Source organism: Rhipicephalus microplus, chromosome 1 (genome assembly GCF_043290135.1).
Source record: "Rhipicephalus microplus isolate Deutch F79 chromosome 1, USDA_Rmic, whole genome shotgun sequence".
NCBI classification, from domain to species: Eukaryota; Metazoa; Arthropoda; class Arachnida; order Ixodida; family Ixodidae; genus Rhipicephalus; species Rhipicephalus microplus.
Window position 1 is genome coordinate 41,157,786 of NC_134700.1, and position 24,454 is coordinate 41,182,239.

At 43.7% G+C, this 24,454-nt stretch overlaps 1 long non-coding RNA gene across 1 annotated transcript; it reads right to left on the bottom strand.

Moving 5' to 3' along the window:
- Positions 1-2,707: 2,707 nt before the first annotated feature.
- Positions 2,708-24,454, bottom strand: LOC119178518 (uncharacterized). Its single transcript, XR_005110725.2, has 2 exons — positions 24,161-24,454; positions 2,708-2,828 (listed from the first exon to the last, which is right to left on the bottom strand). It is a non-coding gene; the product is annotated as an uncharacterized LOC119178518 (long non-coding RNA).

Genomic DNA, 24,454 nt, shown 5'->3' on the forward strand with positions numbered 1-24,454 from the left:
ACACCGCAATTGGTATGGCCTAACATGACTGTTTGACGAGCATAAGTTACTATTCACAACAAGAAAAAAGGGAAGATACCACGTACCTGGGAATAGACGTTATGCGAAGCATGTGTAAGGAAGGGGACCATGTAGCAATTTTGTATTGCGCGACACGTCATGAATGGACACTAAATATATGTACAAACGCTGCACGCACAGACTTATGTTGAACAGTTACAGAAGTCTATATAACCAGTTTTTTTTGCCCATGGAACAACGGTGCCAACTGTGACATATCAACTGCGACATGTCAAATGCGATATCGAATATTCTTTTAAGCGATTCGCGACAACTAGCTGCGTGAGTTCTTCGAACGTGCCTACCTTTGAACTCTGGACATATTACTCGAAATAATCTCCAAGGTGCACGGCAAACTGATCCCAGGACTTCTTTGTCTCCCTTTTTTAACCTGCAAATAGTCTCTTGTATCCACCGCCAAAAACCTCAGACCCTCCAAAATGATCGACTTAAGCTTAACGTAAACTTTTCACTCACCTGCAGTCAACCTTCCCACGTGTCCTTTCACTCAACTGTGATAAAACTAGCCCAGCCTACCATTCGTTCGGGGCTTCATACGAATCGGTATACAATGCCTTGCCTCAACATCCTTGAACCACATTGGCGCAAGTGCCATTTGGTTCGCCATTGGTACCAGTACACCCTTTAGGAAGCTTGCACATTTCAGTCACCTGTCTTCCTGTAGCCTTCTTCCAAGTGATACGCTGTCCCCAACCTCGTTGAATTCTGTCCCTAGTGGGCTCATAGCTGATGGCTTTCTAGCATCAAGCGCTGCTACTTCGTTTCCGCTTTAGAAAGCTTCAATTGCAGCTGAAGCAGTGCTAGCTGCTGTTCCGACGCCGTATGTGACGCACTACCGTGACCCTCCAAGCTGGTGTCGCCAACTGCCAACGCTTTCCAGTTTTCTGCCCCATCGCCGTCCATTTCCGAGTTAGCCTGCCCCCAACAGAAAATCAAGAGGTTCCAGCCTGAAGCAGCCATGCAGTGCATTATTCCTCCTCGGAATCCAGTGCACTAGCCTTGCTTTGTTGATACCGCAGCGTAGTTGTCAGTTAAAGTGACTGTAGCCAGTCTCGGTCAATGCCGCTCGTCACCGTCCTCGTCAGTTCAGCCACGTAGATCCTGCTCGACTGTGCAAGTTCCGTTTTATAGTTCTTCCACTCGCCTCGCTGGTTTTGCGACATTTACTGCTGCTGCCAAGAAAGCTGAAGACGAGATGTTTCATCTGCTGGCACCTTGAGGAAAGCACTGCTCGGACATCATTTCTATAGAGACGTTAATTCGTTTCTGGTCTGTCCCCTGCACCCCTGGTTTTATCCCATAACTCCCCATTCAAACACTCTTACAATCTAATAGGAACACAGGACTGTCTCTCTCTTTGACTCTTGGTTGGCAGCCGTCGAAAGTGTCAGGCAGTGTCCTACCTCCTCGGATCTTCCTTTAAGAACCACTGCCTCTCACCCACTCGACTCTTCGCCGCCGCTGCCGTTCAGCTTCCTTCAATTCGGTTCCCAGAACTATCGGCGTCCGGCGTCGACGGGCCATGAGAACGCACCTCCCAGGTACGCGCCTGCAATGCTGGGCTGACAGGCCATCAGTATAACTGGCCCTTGTATCAATGCCACCACTGCCGCTTGTTTCGGTTGCCACCTTCCAAGTACACTTTCCTCCCTTGCAGCCGGACTCGGCTCTTGTCTCCAGTAAGGCGCTACCACTAAGCCCCTTGGGAGACGTGAGTCTTCGCATCTTTTATGATGAACAGACAGCCGTCGTTCCGCTAATTCAGTGTTACCACTTCCGTCACGGCGTGGGCTCATAATCAGCGGGGCGGGTAACGCACCAAGCTCGAACCCAACAGAGTTCATATGTAATGGTTATAAAATTGCGTAGGCAGCACTGCAACCACTATTGACATTTCACAAGAATTAGCGTCTATTTGAAAAGTAGTCCCGAGACCTGGTGTGGCTCTATGGTAAAATGCTACATTGTCATGCAGAACAGTGTAAAAAGTTTTGTCAAATTGACGGTGAATATACCAGCAGCTCTGTTTCCAAGCTTATGGTCATCAAAATTGCGACAGGCCGTCATTTTCAAATGAAAGCGCAGTTTTATCATTTTAATGTGTTTCCCGTCATTTTAAAATACAAACACACCATCAAACTGATAACATAAACATCAAAATAACCACAGGCCACTATTTTCAAATGACTACACAATTTTGTCATTTTGATGTGTTTCCCGTCATTTTAAAATATAAGCAAACCGTCAAGCAGATAACATTTACGTGAAAATACCTAAAGGTCATCATTTGCAAATGACGGTATTCTTTCATCATATTGATGTTTTTTAGTGAACTTCATACACAACTGAACTGTCCGATTGACAACCTTTGACCGTCAAAAATTACATTTTAGAGGAAAGTGATTACTAATTAGTGTCATTTAACATCGCCTTGTCAATTAAAGCTATTATTAGACCATCAATGTAGCATTTTCTTCGTAAGGTGACAGCAGGCTCTCAATGCACTGTCAATAATGGCTCATGAGAACAATTGTATTCTGTGTCATTATGAATTGTAGAGTAGTTCACTTCGCCATGCCACTGTCATTGGACGTGGGTAGCATTGCTTAAAATATGCAACAAAAGCTTTTGTGAATACTCGCACATTTATTCTTCAAAGTATTTTGAGAAGGCTGAGCACCCTTCGAGCCACTCCACTGACTCTGCCTTTACCACAGCATTTAGTCGGGATGATCTGCCCATTGTACCTGGGAACAAAAATAGAATGACAAAATAAATCCATGCCTTATAAACTGTGGCAATCACATATTTGGGCTTCAGAAGTGAAACGCCGGAAATGTGTCATCTTAACTAACTTGTGTGATACAGACACTGCATTACGAAATTAAAGAACACCAGACAGAAATTTTGTGCAGTAAATGTAATGGTTTTTGTCGTAAGCTGAAAATATAGGAACATATAAAACAGAAAACAATAATAAATTGCAGAATTGCGAACAAGTTGTGCTTTTTATAGGAATGCTAAACAAGCAGCATATTGCAACTTTTTGCCAAAGCAAAAAAAAAGATAAAATCAGTAACCTATCAGAGTCTTGAAAGAGCAACACCTAGGCACTAACGAAAACACTGTATCATTATAAGGGATCAAACCAGCAATATTATATGAATTATTTAGTGTGACACAGTTTCACTTAGGTGCCTAAAAGCTAAAGTGCCATCTACCTAGGCAACACAAAATTATTTCGCAAAATATATTGTATCAACAACTACTACTCACGTTTACATATACCTGCACATTTCTTGTTTTTTTAGCATAATCGGAGATGGTCAAAAATCAACCAGGTACGCTTGATATGACATACATTTGACATGGCCACCAAAATGGTTGGAACACTTGGCTTAGAATGACTCAGGTGTTACCCTTAGATAAACACATAACACCTGTCAGTGGAAATAGCTTTACAAACACATATTGCATGAAAAATAAAAAGAAAACAACGATGAGCAGCAAAAAACTATCATAGGCTTCTTGAAAAAGCCATCTTTATTAGAAATGCAGAATGTAGTTCCAGTTTGCTGACATAGGCACAGTGTTATGGGACAAGTCATTCATGAGTTAAGTGACACAATTTAAAGGTAAATGTATTCGACAGAAATCTGTGTGGCTGGGTCTTTTGACCAAAAGTGGCTGGTGAACCTAATTATTCATATATATGGAAAAACACTGAATTTTTTATATTTCGAGGTAGCCTCATTCTTAAACTTTAGGTGCATCTTACCTGTGATACATTAGTAGAGCACATTGAAACTGCCAAAAATCCCTATCACCATCTGCATATAACACAGCTTACAGATAAAGTCAGGCTAAAGAAAAACAACATTTCTGTTGGAAAATTCATGATTATGCATTGTCGCTTGACACGAGATTTCCACAACCTTATTTGTCTTTTTGAAAGCTGCAGCCTTGAAGAAGAGAAGTAGTCGACGCCAGCGATGTCGTGTATTTTTTAACAATTGCGCGTTAATATTGTCCATGAGTGCTCTCGTCGTTCCTGCGTAGATACTGTCAATCACCTGTGGCACATATCCGCATAACAACGGCACATATTTCCCCATGGATATGTGCTACTGTCTGGCGGTAAGTGTCTGACAACGTATGCGATGGGATTGTGCATTATTCATGTCTTGACCAGAGCGTAATATTTGTCAAACTAAGCTAATTCTGGTTCACGCTAAGGAGGTGACCACGAGAGCACGAAAACGTAAGCGGCTAAGCTAGCTAGCTAGCTAGCTAGCTAGCTAGCTAGCTAGATAGATAGATAGATAGATAGATAGATAGATAGATAGATAGATAGATAGATAGATAGATAGATAGATAGATAGATAGATAGATAGATAGATAGATAGATAGATAGATAGATAGATAGATAGATAGATAGATAGATAGATAGATAGATAGATAGATAGATAGATAGATAGATAGATAGATAGATAGATAGATAGATAGATAGATAGATAGATAGATGGACGGACTCGACGTCGCCGAATTTCGCTAAGGAATGTCGCATTTAAAAATCCTTACGTGTATGTCGTGAATGTCCTGATGTACAAATAATGGTCTTCCTGCTCTTGCAGTAGTTTCGTTCACAAGACATATTTCAATACTGATAATGTGTGGCATGACTGCATGACGAACATAAGTGAGAGACCCTAATGTAGAAATCAATTGATTGATTTGTGGGGTTTAACGTCCCAAAACCACCATTTCATTATGAGAGACGCCGTAGTGGAGGACTCCGGAAATTTTGACCACCTGGGGTTCTTTAACGTGCACCCAAATCTGAGTACACGGGCCTACAACATTTCCGCCTCCATCGGAAATGCAGCCGCCGCAGCCGCGAATCGAACCCGCGACCTGCGGGTCAGCAGCCGAGTACCCTAGCCACTAGACCACCGAATGTAGAAATCATGACATGCATGTCATGTAAGTCATGACAACACGCCACGTACATGGTGCACCCACCGTCGATTCACTGGCTTCACTTATACTGCCACGTGAAGTTTTTTGGTTTGTCGCAGTGGAAGTTCACGCTTATCATTTCTGTCCATCATCTTTAAGTGCGCCAAAGTAGACGCCTGATAAAATAGCGTGATAGCATGATAGTTGAGGAGTCGCTCCCTGGCACCTCGAATCGAAAGCAGGTCACTGTGAGTCCGGTTGGTGAGTGCTCGGGCTTCGGTGCGAATGGCCGTGTTGCTTGGGCGTCCACTGTGCGCATGGACATAGAGGAGGGTGATGAGGCGATCAGGCGGAGAAGGTGATTCAAGAATTATAGCAGCCGGAGAATGAATTTTTAATGTGGCGAAGTTCTGTATTGCAGTTCTTGAATCGGAAAAAAATATACTCAGCGGAGCAGTGAACAATGCCTAAAGCAATTGCCGCGTCCTCTGCTTCTAGGGATTCTCTCGAATTTGGAAGGGACGCACTAGCGACCAGCTTTTGAAATCAGTTTACAACGGCTATCCTGAAAGCTCGATGATCAGCATGTTCGGCCACGTCCTCATAGAGTGCGGGGAAACTAGGAGGGAAGCGCTTGTGAAGGGACTTGGCTCGAGCTTCCGGTCGCACCCGATTATGATCTTGGTGAGTATTTTTGAGGAGAAGGCAGGATTAATAAGTTTCTGCCAACAAAGACGGCAACTGCGTGCGTGGCCATGGTGTGACCAGGAACGTCGATTCTAACTCGGTGCAGGAGTGCTTGTGCTGTTTCTGTGAGTGATAGTCTTTGATACTGGCTTAAAAGATGCGCCTCTAAAAGCTCTCCCAGATACTGTGCACCCAAAGTTGAAGTAATTTATTCGTGGCTGTTCATTTAGGGCGATGGAGATCAGTTTTATAGGCAGTGCAAATGAATTTGTTAGGTTGCTCAGTCTCCATTGGTGTGAGATAGAGGTAGGTGTTGAAATAGGTAATTCTGCATGGGTAAGTTGCCTGAATGAGGCGGCGTGTGCTTGCTTTCCTCATGCCGCGATGACGATTGGAAATGCGCTTAATGAGAGAAGCTGTATTATAACGGAAGTGCTAATTAACTTTATGGTGTCAGCGTTCGAACCATTGTCAGAATAGTTAAGACCTCAAGTTTGATTTTATTGATGCTGAGATTAGGGGTGTCATCAAGCATGACTTCAATGTGACGTGTATCTTGTTTTTTAAAGTGAATTACTAGAAGTTTCGATTTAGCTGCCGAGCAGGTGGGCAATACTGTTGGCAAGTTAAACAACAGCGTCAGAGGCCAACTGAAGCTTCGATTCAATTTCGCAATGGTTGCCAGCATTGACCCAGATGGTGATGTTATCCACGTAGAAGGAGTGCTTGATGAAAGAAAGTTTGGCAAGTTCTCACGCTAGTGGCATGAGAGTAACGTTAAAAAGGAACGTGGACAAAACCGATCTCTGGGGCGTTCCCATGCTACCTAGCGTGAAGGGATCGGTTTTGAAAGTGCCTAATTGTAGGCGGAGGAACTTGTTGCTGAGGATGGCAGCGACATACCTGTGCGTGCAAGAGCCTACGTTTAGTTCGCTAAGAGATTGTAAAATTGAAAAGTGAGACACAATCATCGAAAGCCTTAGTCAGGTCCAATTCAAGGATGGCTCTGATGATGCGTTGGAAAGTAGGATTTCGCACGTCCTCCTTAAGATGCAGCATGACATCCTGAGTGGAAAGTCCCGGTCGGAAGCCATACATGGTGGAGGGAAAGAGTTCTTCTTGTTCCATGTAGAGAAAAAGGTGATTGAGAATTACAAGCTCCATCAGTTTTCCTGTAGATGATGTAAGAGAGATCGGTCTCAAAATATTAAGGTATAACGGCTTATTATGTTTGGGTATGAAAGTCACCTTAGCTGATTTCCATTCCTCGTGCAGCGTGCCCTGCTTCCATTGTTGATTCATGTATCGGTTAGAGCGGCCGCTGACTTGCAGTCTAAATTTCGGAGTGTCTTATCCATCATTCAATCTAGTCCTCGAGCGGATGTGTTGCGAAGTTTGCTTAGTGCAGCCCAAACTTCCGACTCTGCAATCTGTGCGTGCAAGTCTGGATTGGGAGCTCCATTGTAGGTAGATAACGATTGTCACCTTGGGCCAGAGAAATACGTAGTTTCAAGGGCTGTTTCAACATCTTGCCCTTGTTTTTCTGCTTCAAACAAGTGTTTAGTAATTTATTATTACTTCCAGATCGCGAGGAGCATGGGTATAACGTATGGTGAAGCAAGGACCAAGACGTCTTCATATGAATAGTGCCGTTGAGTCGGTTACATATCTGGTTCCATTGCTGCAATGAAAGCTTGGTTGCGTGTTCAGTTATATATCTGGTTCTATTGCTGCAATGAAAGCTCGGCCGCGTGTTCAGTTGTATATCTGGTTCCATTGCTGCAATGAAAGCTCGGCCGCGTGTTCAGTTACATATCTGGTTCCATTGCTGCAATGAAATCTCGGCCGCGTGTTCAGTTACGTATCTGGTTCCATTGCTGCAATTAAAGCTCGGTCACGTGTTCAGTTACATATCTGTACTATTGTTGCAATGAAAGCTCAGCCACGTGTTCAGTTACATATCTGGTTCCATTGCTGCAATCAAAGGTCGGCCGCGTATTCAGTTACATATCTGGTTCCATTGCTGCATTGAAAGCTCGGTCACGTGTTGAGTTACATATCTGGTTCTATTGTTGCAATGAAAGCTCAGCCACGTGTTCAGTTACATATCTGGTTCTAGTGTTGCAAAGAAAGCTCGGCCGCGTGTTCGGTTACTAGCGGGCTGGGCTGGGCTGGGCTGGGCTGGACTGCTGGCTAGCCGGCCGAGTTATAATTTATTTGCCAAGCTCCGGCTTGATCCTGCAGCACCTCATGTCAGCTGTGTGTGCACGATGATCCTGGGGTTAGACTCGCTAGTAGCAGAATACACACGCACGGCGCGTCTTCTTAGAAGTGGGCGAAAACGGGAGGCGTTTGCCTGCACTGTAAAAATTTATGAAAAACCTCTAATTGGTCGTCGCCTCGTGAGAAGAAGATATTTTCCCTAGTCTATTGTGTCACAGGCCATGCGATGCGTAAAAATTGTCAATAAATCACCGAAAATAGACACGGAGTCCCAAGAAACGCCATTTTTTGTCGGGCGGGGTTTCGAAATTCACCAGGACAGCAAGTTTATCTGGATCGGGTTGGATCTCTTGGCTGCTGAGGACGTGACCGAAGAGTTGCAGTTCATGAAAGCAACAGTGACATTTTCCGGTATTCAGGGTAATGCCGGCCAAACCAAATGCGCCAAAAACTGCTTCTAGCCTTTTTAAGAGATCCTCGAACATCCCAGAAAAGAAATCACGTCATCAGAGTACACCAGACAGGCCTGCAACTTAAGTCCTGAAAGTACTGTGTCCATTAGACACTGAAACGTAGCTGGTGCCTAGCACAAACCGAAGGAAAGCATCTGAAATTTGTAAAGCTTATCGGGCGTCACAAAGGTGGTCTTCTCACGTTCTCTTTCATCCAGTTCAATTTGCCAATAGCCGATTATCAAGTCCATGTGCGAAAAGTAGTGCGCCTTTCGTAACCTATTTCAGGATTTATCAATATGCGGCATCGGATAAACGCCCTTTTAAGTGCGAAGCATTTCTTAGCGAACTTCGGCGACTTTAAGCGTATCTATCTATCTATCTATCTATCTATCTATCTATCTATCTATCTATCTATCTATCTATCTATCTATCTTTCTATCTATCTATCTATCTATCTATCTATCTATCTATCTATCTATCTATCTATCTGTCTATCTATCTATCTATCTATCTATCTATCTGTCTAGCCAGCTGCCTACGACTTATCGCTCTTTTGTCCGTTTGAATAAAGAGACATGTGCCAAAATTGATAAGCCATAACATGACTGGGTGAGGAACATATTTGAGTATTTATAACATCAAAATCATGACGTGTATGTCACGAATGTCATGATTTACATTTCATGCTTCTGCAGCTCTTGTGGTAGTTTTGTACACATGGCATGTTGCAAAAACTTGTATGGTATGGCATGATTGCATGGCAAACACAAGCGACAAACCCTAACATGAAAATCATAACATGCGTGTCATGTAAAAACATGAATACATGCCACGCTCATGATGCGCTCGCAGCCATTTGCAAGCGTCACGTATAGGCACCCGACACTGGCATAGAGGGCACGACAAAGCTCTTCGGGCCCTCTCAGCATTGTCGGTACCGACAGCCAGGGATACTAAGAAAATGGAACATGGGCTGAACACAGCAACACGCTGAAGTGTCAGTGATCTTTTTCGCACGGTTTTAAAGAACGCTTCCTGGGCGCTTACATAATCAGCCGTGACCCCCTTGCTCACAATTAGAAAAGAAAATGATAGGCACGTGCAAGTTCAGTTTAGCTGCGTCTTCTCGCTAGGCTATGCATTGGGAAACTCGGTTTTACTGTGCCTACTCGCTATAGGCTGTGTTTTGGCGCTACCATCAGATCTCTTATACTGCATTGCCGGGTGCCTATACCAAATTTGGTTTTACTGTACGTGAATGGATAACGAAGGTATGCGACTGCTGCAAACATGATAATCATGAGATGCGTGTCATGTAACAACATGACTACAAGCCACGCTTATGATGCGCTGGTGGCCGTTTCGCTAGCTTCACAAGTACAAAACTCGGTATTACGTGACGTGAACGGACGACATAGGTAAATAACACATCCAAACATGATAATCATGACATGGGTGTCATGTAACAACATACCTACATGCCACACTGATTATGGGCTCGCGGCCGTTTTGCTAGTTTCACATATGCCAAATTTGTTATGACGGGACGCCAATAAATGACGAAAGTATGTGCCTGGTGAAAACATAAAAACTATGAGACGCGTGTCATGTGAGAACATGACCGCATGCCACAGTAAAGGCGGTAATACACTTCGACGTGACCCGGTGCGCGTGCTTGCCGGCGTTCATTTCGTTGCATCACGCCGGTCCTGCCATATACTCGCAGCCACGTGCCGCGCTGCGTTGCTTTGACGCATGCGCCTTTCAGCGCATCCGGCGTCCCTCCGTCATGAAAAGAGGGAGACGCATTGTGGCCTGGGTAACGCATCGGCGCGAAGTGCAGCATGTCGCACTTCGCGCCAGTTGCCATCGGGCCGCGCTGACGGACGCTGGTCACGCCGGGCGTCAGACTATTAGAAAAAGTGCTCACGTTTTGCTAACGTACTGTCGCTGTGCCCAGCGTGCGTGCGCATCGACGCTACATTGGAGCATAATGGGACTTTCACAATGCGCTCGCGGCTGTTTCGCTAGCTCCACATATTTCGTGTTACGTGACGTCAATGGATGACGAAATTAATGACTGGTGCACACATGATAATCCTGAAACTCGTGTCATGTAAGAACATGACAACATACCACGCTCATAGCGTGCTCACGGCTGTTCGATAGCTCCACATATGCTAAATATGGTATCATGTGAAGTAAATAGATGACAAATGTAAACGACATATCTAAGCATCGTAATCATGACACGGAAGTTAGGTACGACATCATTTACCTCCACCTCGAAACGTAGTGCTGATAATAAAGTGACATACCAACATTTCTCATTCTGGCTTCGCATATCATGGATTCCCACTGCACATGGGATCTGCCAATTTTTTGTGATCTGGATTATCTTTCAACAGTCGACAATGATACACAAGCTGGCATGCTTCTTTTTAACAAGTATTACGGGCGATACTTCAAGGATGGCTAAATAACGCCGTGTTCCAGCATCATTTTCAAACCTGTTTTAGAGGCGAAAGAAATTAGGGTGTGGGTCGTTGGCTTATCCGTATGAATGTAGTCCGTTTTCATGTAGTATGTATGTGGCCACATCTAGGTTATGAATAGCTCAATAGGTAGCGTTGTGTGTATATGCCAATGAAAATAATATCATTAGATGAGGTTGGTAGTTTTCCTATATTGTACGAATAAAGAGAATGGTTGGCGCTGTAAAGAAGGAATTCCCGGCCTACCCACGGAGTGAATGGTGGTGAGTGGGGCGAAGTTCCGCCCATGCGTCCGTCCAAGTGTGCTCAACTGGGAAGGGAGTGGACGAACAGACAGATAGACATACAGACAGATGAACGGATGGGCGGATGGACGAACACTTTGCAACACTCATCATTTACTCCGTAGATATGTTGTGAATTTTTTTTAATTACTTCGCGCTCCCTTAGTGCAACGTGAAAAGGAATTGGCCGGATGGGTTTGGCCTCAGATTCTGTTAAAAAGCGGGGTTTCGTGAGCGGTGTTTAGCTAACTCTGAAAGTTCAGGAGAAGTGGACACGGAAATAGACCTCTAACGGGCTATGTCACAGCGTGATGTCACCGGTGCACGTGCAAGGCGGTGGTTGGCAAAACACTCTTGCTGGTGGCTGAGTGGAGTGCAGTCGATTGGTGCTTGGTACGACGTTTGTTGGCTTGGGAGAAGTTTTTTTTTTTCAATTTGAACGCTTAATATTGATCTCACAGTGGCAATATTTGCTGTGGTATGTGTCAGAGAACATCTACGTGTGCGGTGAAGTGCGTGAATAATTATTTGCTACACTGGCTGGCTGTTTATCTCGAAGGAGTGAATACACCCGGCGGCCTGTGCTAGCAACTTTGGCATGGTCTTCGAAAATGTGCTGTGTTAACTGTGGCGTGTAATGTGCGTTGAAAGGCATCGACATTATTGGTACACCTTTACAAATGGGGAAACTGGGAAAATTGTGCGTGGTTTGTGCAGTGTGAATAACGCAATGCGTCCTGTTTGCGCAAACACTGATATTCGTTGTGAGCTGGTTACAGTAACTGGTTGTCAATGGAACTTTAAAATACGACGTTTTAGTCAAGGTAAATTGCATTTTACCCACTCATCTGCCAGTGGGTACATCTCAGAATATGCGCGGTGTGCAGAAAAATAGAAGTGCATGATCTTCGGGTGATATGTACGACTACTCAAGAGCTATAAGAGTATTGTAGCGTTGCTGAATCTGTGCTTCAACATGGCTTAAACGCATATTATTGGATACCTGATACGTGTTAATAGAAACGGCGAAAATTTTAGTTTTTTATCTACTTTGTGCTTTTACGACTCGATCCTTGTAACGTCCCAACGCACATAAGAAGTTCGTGTATCAGGCCTAAAGGAGCAATATGAGTATGAAAACACGTTATAGGTGTCAAACGCAGCAAGGCAACTGTACCAGAAAATACTATATATGATTGAGATGTCGGGTGTTACATCACATGAATTTTCGCTGGGTGATTGGGAAACGCCGCTCCAGAATTTTACTTTATTCTCATGAGGATATGTTGACCTTAACCTAACGCACGGCGAGAAGTGCTTCTTTTTGTTTTCATTCATCTCCGATGAGACCTTTGCGCAAAGAGTAAGAATGTTATCCGTGACGTCGCGCACAGAAGCTCAGAACAACGCTGCCGCCAGGGCTGTATTTCGTTAAAAACTGCATCGCGCATGCAACGAAGGAAATTGAATAAGTTTACACCCATGCAATGTAAATATTTCTCAAAGTGCCAGTCCCCGTGTACATTCAAAACATTCGCTTTCAAAAAAGATGAAGATTTTTTTATGACTGCCATCTATGTGGGTGAAGCCAAATGCGTGCTAGTCGCGTCTCTCAATACACTCAATAAAGTTTCTTCACCAATCCATCTACGACGATCAAGTTTCCACACCATGAACAGTTACCCTTTCGCGACCCTTTTCTTTCAAAAGCTGTGACTTTAGACATAGAAATGTAGAAATTTCTGTCGCAGAAATGCAGACACGCAGCTTTGCTATGCAGAAAGATGCCGCTGGTGGAGCTTTCTTGCCAACCAGCACCTGCTGTAAGAGAGGGTATGGTGGGCGGGGTGCCCGCAGTGACGTCACACTGTTTACAAACAGGAAGAGGTCTATTGTTGATCAACTGAGTAATACGGTCTTGCTTTGTGGTTGATAAAGTCGGACTAAAGTGAGCTCGTATTGATGTTGAGATAGCAGATGGTGCCACCTCCTCTGCGAGATGGCAATTTTTGATTTGCGCAACTTCATCGAAATACGTAATTGCAATGGCTCCACAGTGTGTCAGCGTGACTTGCTGAAATCTGTCAACAAAACCGAGGTGCACCCATCGACGGCAATAATGACAGCCCTGACGATAGAAGTGCCACAAGTGAACGCTAGGTCATTGAAGCGTTCAGCAACGCCTGTTTGGCTCTGTAGGCTGTCGCAATGCACGGGTACGAGGTAACAATTTCGTTGCAGAGATATGACGTCGTCATTAGTGATACTTAAACGAGGTGGCTGATTTTCCTCACGGTCAGGTGTGCCCGAGTTGGTAGGAAACGTTACGCCCCTTGCACGGACGTTAATTACTTCTCCGTATTCTCGCAAAAAATATATTGCCAATGCGTCCTCTGTACAGCATTTATGAAGAATGACGAAGTTGGCGTGACGGTTCAACAGCGCTATGAGTCCAGCCACAGGTGTTATGAACTGGCCTACGGTGGTTGTTATGTTGGGCCCGTACCATGGCATCATTACCTTCCTTAACCTGTCGGCCAGTTGCTGCCATATTATCGAAAAGTGGGAGCCGGTGTCAACAAGAGTCGTCATTTGATGGCGCTCGAGACTAAGTATATCTACAGTTGTCGTGTTCCTCGTTGTAATCATCATCTTCAGGTTCAGTGTCTTCGCTTGGTCGTTCGTCTGTAACGGGTCGCTGCGTCTAGTTTTACTGCTAGATAGGGGACCGGTGCTGAGTGATGACAGCGAAACTGCAACAATACGGTAGACTGTACCGCACTGCAGATGGAGACCATGATAAATGTGTGGTTTTATTTCGCGGTGCGCAATTCGGAGCAGCGTCATGGTCTGTACGCCGAGCGTCAAACGTAGCGTCGTTGTTGTATATGCGCCGACTGTCACACGCAGCGTCATCGTCTCATGCAGCACAAAACATTGGCCCAATGTTGGGGATAGATTGACAGTTCATGGCCCGAGAATGGCCTATTGACAACGTACCGCAACCATAGCTGAGCCAGCCGAAGAGAACGGCGATGTAGGACCAGCATGGACAACGTAACGCTAGTAATGGATGTGCCAGCCTAATAGAACGGCGATGTTCGACCAGCATTGACAACGTTTCGTCAATAATGGCTGTGCCAGCCGAATAGAACGGTAATGTTGGACCAGCATTCAGAACTTCCTACCATTATTACCCGTGCCAGCGTATTAGAACGGCCACATTAGACCGAGTTGTACAACCAGCAGCCAATATGGGCGGAGCCATGCAAATACGGTGGCATTATTGGCCCGTCGCTCGAACGTTATTGCCGGTAACGGCTAAAGAATCGACTTCTTTGGCATAATAATGGACCGGTATGAACTAATTTCTCCGTCTGCTGCTTTTGGCGCTGTTCTGGTCTCACTCACGTGTCGATTTTTCAAGTTCGAGAGAGTAATACGCCGGGCGCATGAGTAATATATATGTGTCATTAAACCATGCACACCTAGTTGATATGCATGATTGTTCATTGAAGTTGCGCAAGGTAGACTCTTTTACTGATAAACAATAATCGAGTTTGTCGCCTGTTAGACGCCCGATCACGTGCTTTCCCAGATGAAAATCGTGCAGATCTGTGCGATGAAGCAACCGCGAATGCCACTACTGCGGTACGTGACCCACATCGACGTGACCCGGCGCGCGCGTACGCCGGCGTTCGTTCCGTCGCATCACGCCGGCGATGCCACGCCAAGCGCTTTCGATTTCTTGCATAACGGACGCAAAGCTCATCGTGTAGTGTGTGCTGCTATGCTATCACCACGACCAATTTAGTTTTTTTTTTTTCGTGGTCACAGCGCTGTACCAGTTTACGGCAAAAAAGTTCTTGACGTGTGGGAACTGGAGTTATCAGCAGCGTTACGGTGAATGAATCGTAGAACACACGCATTTGCCGTAGTCTGACACACGCACTGAAGCTCGCATCCTGTATCGAAATGACCACACGAATTACCTACAACATTGCTGCGAGCGGTTGGTAAAGTGCGGTGGAGTGCGTTGGCGTCGGGTACCTTGTCTCCGTGGGTCGTCGCGAGTAACAATTTTGTTGTGGAACGTTATTTGTTGAATATTTTGATATATATACATTGCCCTACTGTAGCCAAAACATCATCTCTAGCTTACTCAGTATGTAGACGTAATTGAACCCGCAGTACGACGCGCGAAAAAAAAACGTTTCCGTGAGTTCTTATGTGCTGATGCACAGAACACATAACACGTAGGCTAAATCGTTTATAAACAAGAAACACGCACGCTTACGGCGTCGTGTTGTTTTATCAAATACAGAACCACGGACCCCTCTCCGCTCTCCTTCCTCCTGCTTTTTTTATGTCTGTGGAAAGAAAAGTGCTCTGCACAGATCTGGCAATCTGGTTCCTGTAAAGTAGAGAGTTTTATTTCAAACTCGCTGTCCTTTATTATTATTTCGTTTAGAGGGGTGGCTAAGGCCAGCTGGCTGTCTTTTGTGAAATCAATGGACGTACACGTTACAAACCGGAAAATGTATCAAAAATTGCTGTAATTTTCAGAACATGAGGAGGATCATTTGACAGCTGCTGTCAGGACTGGTCCTCACAACAAAAAGGCAATATCATTGAATAAATCTTAAGATACAAGTGAGAGACTGTTTGTAGTACTGAAGACTGTTGCCTGTGTTGTCAGCAGCTGTGCATTTTTCGTATATTTGGCATGTGAGATCTCGTAATTTCTTTCTCACAGTGTTTCTCAATCTAGCTCAGTCATACTTTTTTAGTTTCCTTTCTCCAGACTCAGTGCACAAGAGCAAACAGGATTGTTGTGATCAACGAATAACTAGTTCATTTGTCTTAATTATCACATACTCAATGTTCGATTTTCTGGTGTATGTCTCTTCAGGACGTTCTATAATCAGTGGGAGAGTGAAACAGAACTAAAAGCAAGGAACGGCTCAGTTGACCAAAGTGGCTGGCGCATATCACTCTTCCCATATTTTATATCTTTTTGACTTATATTGCCCTACGCACACGAAGTTCTGATTGGTTTTTATATTCATGTGACATATGATTATGTTTTCTCAAGGCTTTTCAATCTGAAACGACCCTTTTCACTTTCAGTTTGACATACAGATCAAGATATTTAGCTTATCTGTATTATCAACGGCTGGAATGGTCACGTCCACCAGAGAGTCAGTTTAATTGGTGAGTCACTGAAGGCACAAAAGTGCAAGATGAGCATTTCGTAGTTAATGCAGTGGAGTAGCCAAGAAATGAGACACTGGGCAATGGTTCACCCCTGAAGTTTTCAGCAATGAGATACCGAGAACCAAATAACACGTACTCGACTTGCCTGCGCTGAAGACCAAGCACGTCATCCCCCCATACCTCCACCACACAAAGTTTCACCTATATCACAGGTTATAAGTCCATGGCACATGTACAAGCAATTTGTAAAGGTTTATGCGTCCTTATGATTTCAAATGAAAACGTTTTTCTAGGAGAAAAAAATATAATCCTTTAGCATCAGTGGCCACATTTGTGTAAGCAATATGTTTATGCTAGCATTGTCAACTTGAGGCCAGCATCGAGTGTAATACATAGTTCGTTAGATGAAATGAACCTTCCCGCTAGTCAGTGTGTTCTGACTTGACCTCAGTCTATTGCGCACAACCGTAGCTGATCACTCTAGTGAAAAAACTGTTATTTTTGATGGGTTGTTCAAATCATGTTCTAAAACAAACGTCGACTGTTGCTTTTATTCTTCCGAAATTAATGCAATGAAAAACAAATTGCACACATCAGGAGCTTATGATTTCACTCTTTTTTACATTACAATTAAAGATAACTTACAGCAGAATGATGAAGTATTTAATTTCATAAAAATTGTAATGGCTTGCTGAAGCTCACGCAGAAGAACACATCATTTTCTTCCTTGGAATGAAATATTGAGTGCCTTGTGATTGTGCTATCTGATTTCGCCATAATTGTTGACAGTGCCTCATAATTCACAAAAAAGGGGCTATAATCTTAGAAAGTGTTAACAGTACTCATTGCACGTGATTTGCAGCTAACTAAAAGAAGAGGCTATGTCAGCCGAGCTAGTAATACATACTGAGGACATCCCCACTGCAAAGATATACCAGCCGAAACCAATAAAGGGCACACCTGCAGTGCTTGGTCCACACTTTTCATGTCTTCTGCTGTGCCAATAAGGCTGGCTGAGTGAGCACTGCATCCAGTACCAGGAGGCTGAAGCGAAAAAATCCTACTTACAAAACACTCACCAGCTGATAGGAGAAGTACCGACGTGCCAACCATTCAAAACAAAATGCCAGAGAAAAAAGCGGCGACTAATTTTAGAGTCCATAAAAACATGCTAAGAGTTCAAATTTGTAACGTTGCTGATCTTCCAGCCAAGTAAAATAAGGGTACACTGAAAAAAGATGCTGACGATACGCCATCAGGTAATGACAAAACAAGAACCGACGGAGGTTAGTCTTCATCACATGAACAGCTTTCAACTGATAAGGCGAGAAAGTAAACTGACAAACAATGAGTGCGCGAGGGAGAGCTGTCACACAAGGTCGTGAGCAGTCAAATGACACAGGCTGGAATCGGGGGTGGTGCCAAAGTAGGCACAAGGAGGCTGGTCTGGAGCCCCTCCCCCCTCCTTCAACTTTTTCCTGACCCCTGTGTTGTGTTATGGCTATGTGCTACGACAATGTTCCCAAGAAAAAACATTTTCGTAACACAATGGCCAAGTTCCCCACCTCTCTGCTCCTCCTAAGGACCTCGCTTATCATTAGTGCACCCCCGGTATGGACCAATCCTGGCACCGACCCTGACTAAAATACAATAAGAAGAACAGAAAACTCAAAGCAAATGTTACTACCATACTTTGACTTCTTGCTTTGTGTGTAAATAAATCAAGCGAGAAGCATGTGGAACACCAATTAAAAGCACTACAGTCAACACCTGCTAGTACCTGCTTTCTTAATAGTACAAAGTATTGAAGAAGCATGCAAACAGCAATTCTACGAAGTGAAATATAATGAAGCAACAGGAGGCTGTGCGGCCCTGACTGAGACAACAACAGAACAAAAAGAAAAACCTTTCAGACATGTCAGCAATTCATGCACAGCACTGAAAAGTCATTAAATCTAACCTCCAATGCATTTCTTGCACAAGAACAATAAAAGGAATACACACTGATGGAGAAGAAAGCCATTACTCAAATCCGGCTCTTATCCACTGATGGAAGATACTCGGACCTGGCTTCCTAACAATGACTTCAGTACAACTTTTGAACATACCTTTAAAGTGCTGACTGCAAGTGGACAAGACATGAAGGTAGACTACAATGCGGCACAAGGAACACGTCAACCACCAAGCATGCACTTAAGCTAGAGTGGATGCCGCAAGAAATCTTGAACACTGGGAACGCTCAATGTTCCCAACCGAAATGTTGGCCTCACAAACACGATAAGAATGTTACGATGACCTGTTGCCCATTTCCATGATGTGAAACAGGGGCATATACACACACACAACTCATCTTTTGATGTATAAAATACTCTTGCTTCCAGATTTTTAGAAACCGTCTCACCAAATTTCTCTATAATAAGCTCACCACCATCATCGTTGCTGGGAGTGTGTTCAAATTAAAGGAGACACAAGGCACTTGTGGGGCTGCATGCAGATGGCGTTCTTCGAATAAATGAGCAATGGCCTTCATGGTAATTTTTGACCACCTTTCACGTCTGAGCCATTTGTTATATTCACGTTGACATGTTAGTGTGGTAGTTGTGCCTAATGAATGGCATGAAAGACATAATGATCAGTAAGAGAGGCATGTAGACTTTGAAAAATCTTTTAGTTATTGCAAATTGAAACTGTGTTAGAAATGAAAAAACCACATTGTTGCTATAAGGACACTGTGTATATGATAAAGAAATATTTGTACTGTGTTTCTACTATTTTCTACAAGGAATGAGTGGATAAAGCCTGGCTTGCTTAAGCTAAAGTGAGGCTTGGAAGATGATCAGAGAATGACAATCATCGTGTTTTCTTGTATAGCCTCTGTCAGACTCGGCTTTCATGTTCATAATGAATATTATTATTAATTGTATAAAGATAGGGCTCCCATGTTCCTCAATTTATATGGCCTTTCTTAAAATCTAATGCTGTGCCTTCCTCCAAAAACTTTTTCGATTTGATAAATGCCATCACTAGCTGTCCTCTTACTTGATTTGCCGTGAATGTATGTTTGATTCAGTGAACTGTAGGAAAATTTGCTGCATTGCCTTACTGTCAGGGACAAATTCAGCTCATTGCACTAAAGCTGCCGGAATTCTAAATATTAGCTTAATTTCAGTGTGATAGAGTTGACTCAAAAAAGAACTACTCATGCAGAAGATACACAGCAATTATGGCAACAATGGAGTGGAAAAGAGCTCATACTAGTAGATTTTCACATAAACAAGTAGGGAAAGAACTACTATAACTAATCTTGAGATCCAATAAGCTTTCTGGTTTTCAGATTGGCACGACAAAGAAGGAAAAAAAGACCTTTGAGTAACGTGCGCGAGCACAGGCTTTCCGAGTTTTAAAAAAAAGGAACTACTTGAGAAGGTACAGTCGAAATGAAAAACAATCATGCATCAGCTTTTTTTCGAGTATACTGCAGGGTAAACCAATCTTTCAGTATTTTATACAACTTGTTTTTATTTTTTGGTATTGCTGGTGAATTTTGCGTATTTTCATGCGGGTGTAGCATATATCTTTTCTGTAATTTTGAATAAACTCCAGCCGTGAATCGGCGCTTGTGTTCCTGTGGCTAATTTGTTTTTAAACTTCTTCGTTGTACTGTTCTATTATCATGAGTTCCTACCAACTTAATCTGTCAGTCATATTTAAGCTTTCTGGCTCCTATAGTTGTATTACTAAACCATGTCAGAGTTATGACCAAGCATACCTTCCCAAAATGTTCAGAGGGCCGTTTGATGTACGACAGACTTCACAGCATTCATCACAATGGGTACGTGAACAATACTTGTTGCTCTTCACGAGCACATGCATGGTCCTATTCTTTATTTTTGCATATGTGGCTTGAGTGCTTTTATGATGTGAATGAGTTAGGAAAGACAATTAAGCATGACCTACGACCACGAGCTTGTTGATCTACAAATGAAACAAAGCTCAAGATACAACACTACGCCATCTTTTAATCCAACTGAATAAAAATTCAGGTATTTAGAATAGTGCCTCAACCTTTTTTAAGTGAGGCCTGGTTGCGGGGGTCAAGCTTACAGCAAACATGAAGATACACTTTATTCTTCATAGCACTTGAGCGTAAGTACCAGGCAATAAAAAATTGAAATTACATTCTTACTTTCTATTTGTGGCACTCAAGATTTAGCACATTTGCAAACCCTTGCAAAAGATATATTTACTGAATCATATGATAACATTACAGCTTTTAATCAAAAATTTTTGTAGCCATCATAACTCAGGTGTCACAAATTCAATGGGGCATGGGTTTCGCACATAAATTATAACTTCAAATATAACAAATATATAAAACACAGAAAAATATTTTCACTTTGCCTGAAGAAATGTTGCTGGTATAGCTTTTATTAGCTATTTTGACTTGACAACCAGTTAACATGTACTTTTATGCATGCCAATGTGGGAAATGTTTATTGACGTTATGTAACTGGGATATTTTTGCTGATTCAGACCATTTGTGCTCTGATCATAGCTTCTGCATAGGAAGTGAATCATCTGCCCTGTTTTAATGAAACTTCAGTAAAAGTTACTTGAGAGAAAGGTTTTTTTTATAATTGGCACCTTGACACCAATGAGGGATGGTTAGCTCATATCATTTCATTATGCATGCGTGTACAAGAGTCAAGTTCACTTCTAACATATGTGCCTTCTAATGCGCTGTCACACAGCTATAGGTCGAGCTTCTTTATGATGTAACATAGACGAGATGTGTAGTCACTGGCAGGAAGGTATGCTTCTTTTCGATCAGAGTAAAAGAACACGGTCACTGGGTAGACCTACAGCCATGCCTAAAGCAAGTTTTACAGTGCTGCAACAAATGTCTGCCTTGAATGTCATGCATATACGTTTATATAATTCCATTTCTCATTGGGAGGTAGGGCTTGGTGGAATACTGTTGCTCCATATTGCCTTTTTTTATCTGTTGGGACCAAGGATGACATCAGTGATGCAGCCAGCAGCTACAAAAGCAGGAGCAACCTTGCGTTACCTAGAAATGTCTGGAGTAAGAATATATTCTACCCAACGCTGAACCAAGCAATCAACACAAGTCTACGAGTTTGTCTTTTAGGAGGCATCAGTATAGTCAATGGCACAATAAGATCCTCAGAAACGTCGCTGAATCATGTGGTTAGGCCTACAAACATATCCAGCAATGTCACGATGTGACTGAATCTTGAAGTTCTGCAAAGCATTCAACACAGGTGGTACGTAAACCCACGCAATGCCATACACCTTACGTTACCTGCCAGGGGAAGCCTTTGATTTCCCGCGGATTTGGGCATGAAGGACAGTCTAGTAATATGCCTAATTTTGCTTGCAAGTGGGCATAAATGGTCAGTTCTTGGGTTACAGCATGTTTTGAAGCTACTATGTCTCCTGTGACTGGCAAACGACCCTGCACCTCTTAATGTCTAGCAGCGTCGAAGCTTATATTTCTTGCAGATGGCAGAATTTGTTGTCTTGTCAACCAGTCCCCACTTTTTTAAGGTGTAGATTTCTCTGGGACAGGCTAACATGTTGTTTGGGCTATGTGACAGGGCATCAACGACAATGTGTACAGCTACTATTATATGTTGCGGATATGTTTGGTCTGCTGCAGTTCATGAAAATATGAATGCAACGATTGTAACTAAGGGAGTGTAACATGTGGTGATAAGAGATGTACTCACGTAGTCTATGAAAAAGAAATCACGTAACTTCTTTCATGTAATAATGTAATGACATAAGCACTTACCATTGATGCCCACTTGTAAGCACAATTAGGTGTACCACAATTAGAGAGTCTTTCACATACACCCAAGAAAACGGGAAATCCAAAGACTTTCCCAGGCAAACAGCATAAGGTGTCTTGCAGAACACAAGAACACCAACACACAGCACACATTGGGCTTAGTGAAGTTGGCGAAATCTGTAAATATATGCTTAAATTTGTATGGCTGCCTCAAAAATTCTTTTGAATTGCAGCCCAATCGAGATAGTGCTTCTAATATAATTTATGTAGCACACCAATTTCATGGTTGAGTTGTCATATGCAAAATTATTTCTTCTTTGTTTCTCTGTCATCAGATCTTGAGACTGGGGTTCTTTCTCAAAGAACCATCCCATACTGTTGTAGTGGCTCCGCGGCTTAATATATGAAACAGTGATGATGTAGTATGCTATATTATCGTTGCAACAAAAAGAAGCAGGTAAAATTGCTATGCCCTGAAACACAAGTAATATTTTGACCGATCGCTTCACACCGATGCATAGCTTTCCTTGGTGGTTAAGCTGTCAATAATGTTTAAAATAGCGCTCGTGTTTTGCACACTCTAACATAGTCCTCGTTACTTTTGCGATGTTTTGCTTATATTCTCGCTGGTAGCATAGTAACGTATTTTTCTAGAGCGTATAAATATAATAATGGTAGGACGAAGTTAATAACGGACAGGCGTAGGTGGGCTCTTGTGGCTTTGCGCATTTCTTACTAATAAACTATGCACGTACATACGCTTAGTATTGTATTTTACCAGCTGCCGTATTGTGTTCACGCGGTCTGGCGTACATCGCATTCAGAGTGAGGTGTATCTGAGATTGAAAGTACCCACACATGCAACCAGTTTGGTATTGTATTTTATCAGCTGCCGTATTGTGTTCACGCGGTCTGGCGTACATCGCAGTCAGAGCGAGGTGTATCTGAGATTGAAAGTACACACACATGCGACCATGCTAGGTTAGGTTTCAAGGGTTTCCAGTGTTTATATCTGGGTGAGGCGTCGAACCCACGGTGTGGCTGAACCGGTATTATTGTATTTACTTGTATAGCTTGAACCCAAATTTGTGGTAACGACTAGCACCCTATAGTACCACCTAATTTAATTAGGACGAAAATTGTGCGCTTCTTCGCCTTTTACACTCTAAGGCAAAATTACCCGAAAAAGGAGTAACGGAGCCCAATAGGCGCGCGCGATGAACGGATAGACCGTTGAGGAGCAACCACAGAGGGAAGCGTGCGGCGCAAAACCACTTACTCTCCACTAGAAATGAACCGCCCGGCCATTCCATGCAGCGCGAAAAGCTTTGCCAAGCTGATCAACCCTCCTTCTCCACAGAACACATGTCATTCTCCTCTTCTGTGGGCTCAGTCTTTCCCCGTATTTGGCCGGCGCCGGTTGCGTAGTGTCGCACTCGGGGTGCTCGATCACGGCGGCCTGGATTCAACGATTGAAGAGTTACGACGTGGTGCTTGTGTGTACGCCTGGATGAGCGTGGGTTGCTGCTTTAGCGTTTCGTTGCACCCATGAAGTCTGGAGCAAGGCTCGACAGGTCACCACGCCACACTGTATATCTCTGGCTTCAAGATAGTCACGGCTAACACACGACAGAAACAGTTGGGAAGGCCAATATGGCGGCCGAGAAGAACAGGCCTGTCGGATATATACGTCAGTCCGACTAATGGCAGAAAAAAGCGGTGGATTCTAAGGCAAGTAGGTTATCATTCTTTATTTTACTCGTCGCGTGTGCGATACGGATCGCGCTTGCCGGAAACGGAATCGGTCGTGTTTTAATATCGCACGCACGAAATGCATCGCGAAGGTCAGCTTCGGCGTCTGCAGTTCGCCTGTGCTTTGCGACCACCTGGCAATTGGCCGCCAAAGCCGTCGGCCTCCCGTACGCTCGCTCACCGAGTGCTCACCTGTCTTCGCCGCCGCGATGAGCTCCGCGCTGACGATATAGGGTGGGGGCCTCGTCAATGTGTTGGGAGTCGTCGAAAACACGTTGCGGGTTCTCGTAAAGAGCTTGGTTGTAGTATGTCGCGCGCTGTTAGTGCATCAGCATGGGCTAGCGGCGCTTTAACTGGCGTCGGAACTCACAGAAAATTGGTCGCCATTACAGTTGGCTTCCCCGTGAGTCGGTCGCAAGCAGCTCGGCGCAGTCCGTTGGCAGCGGCGGCAGACTCGCGTTTGCGCGCTGCACTCGCTCGGGTTTG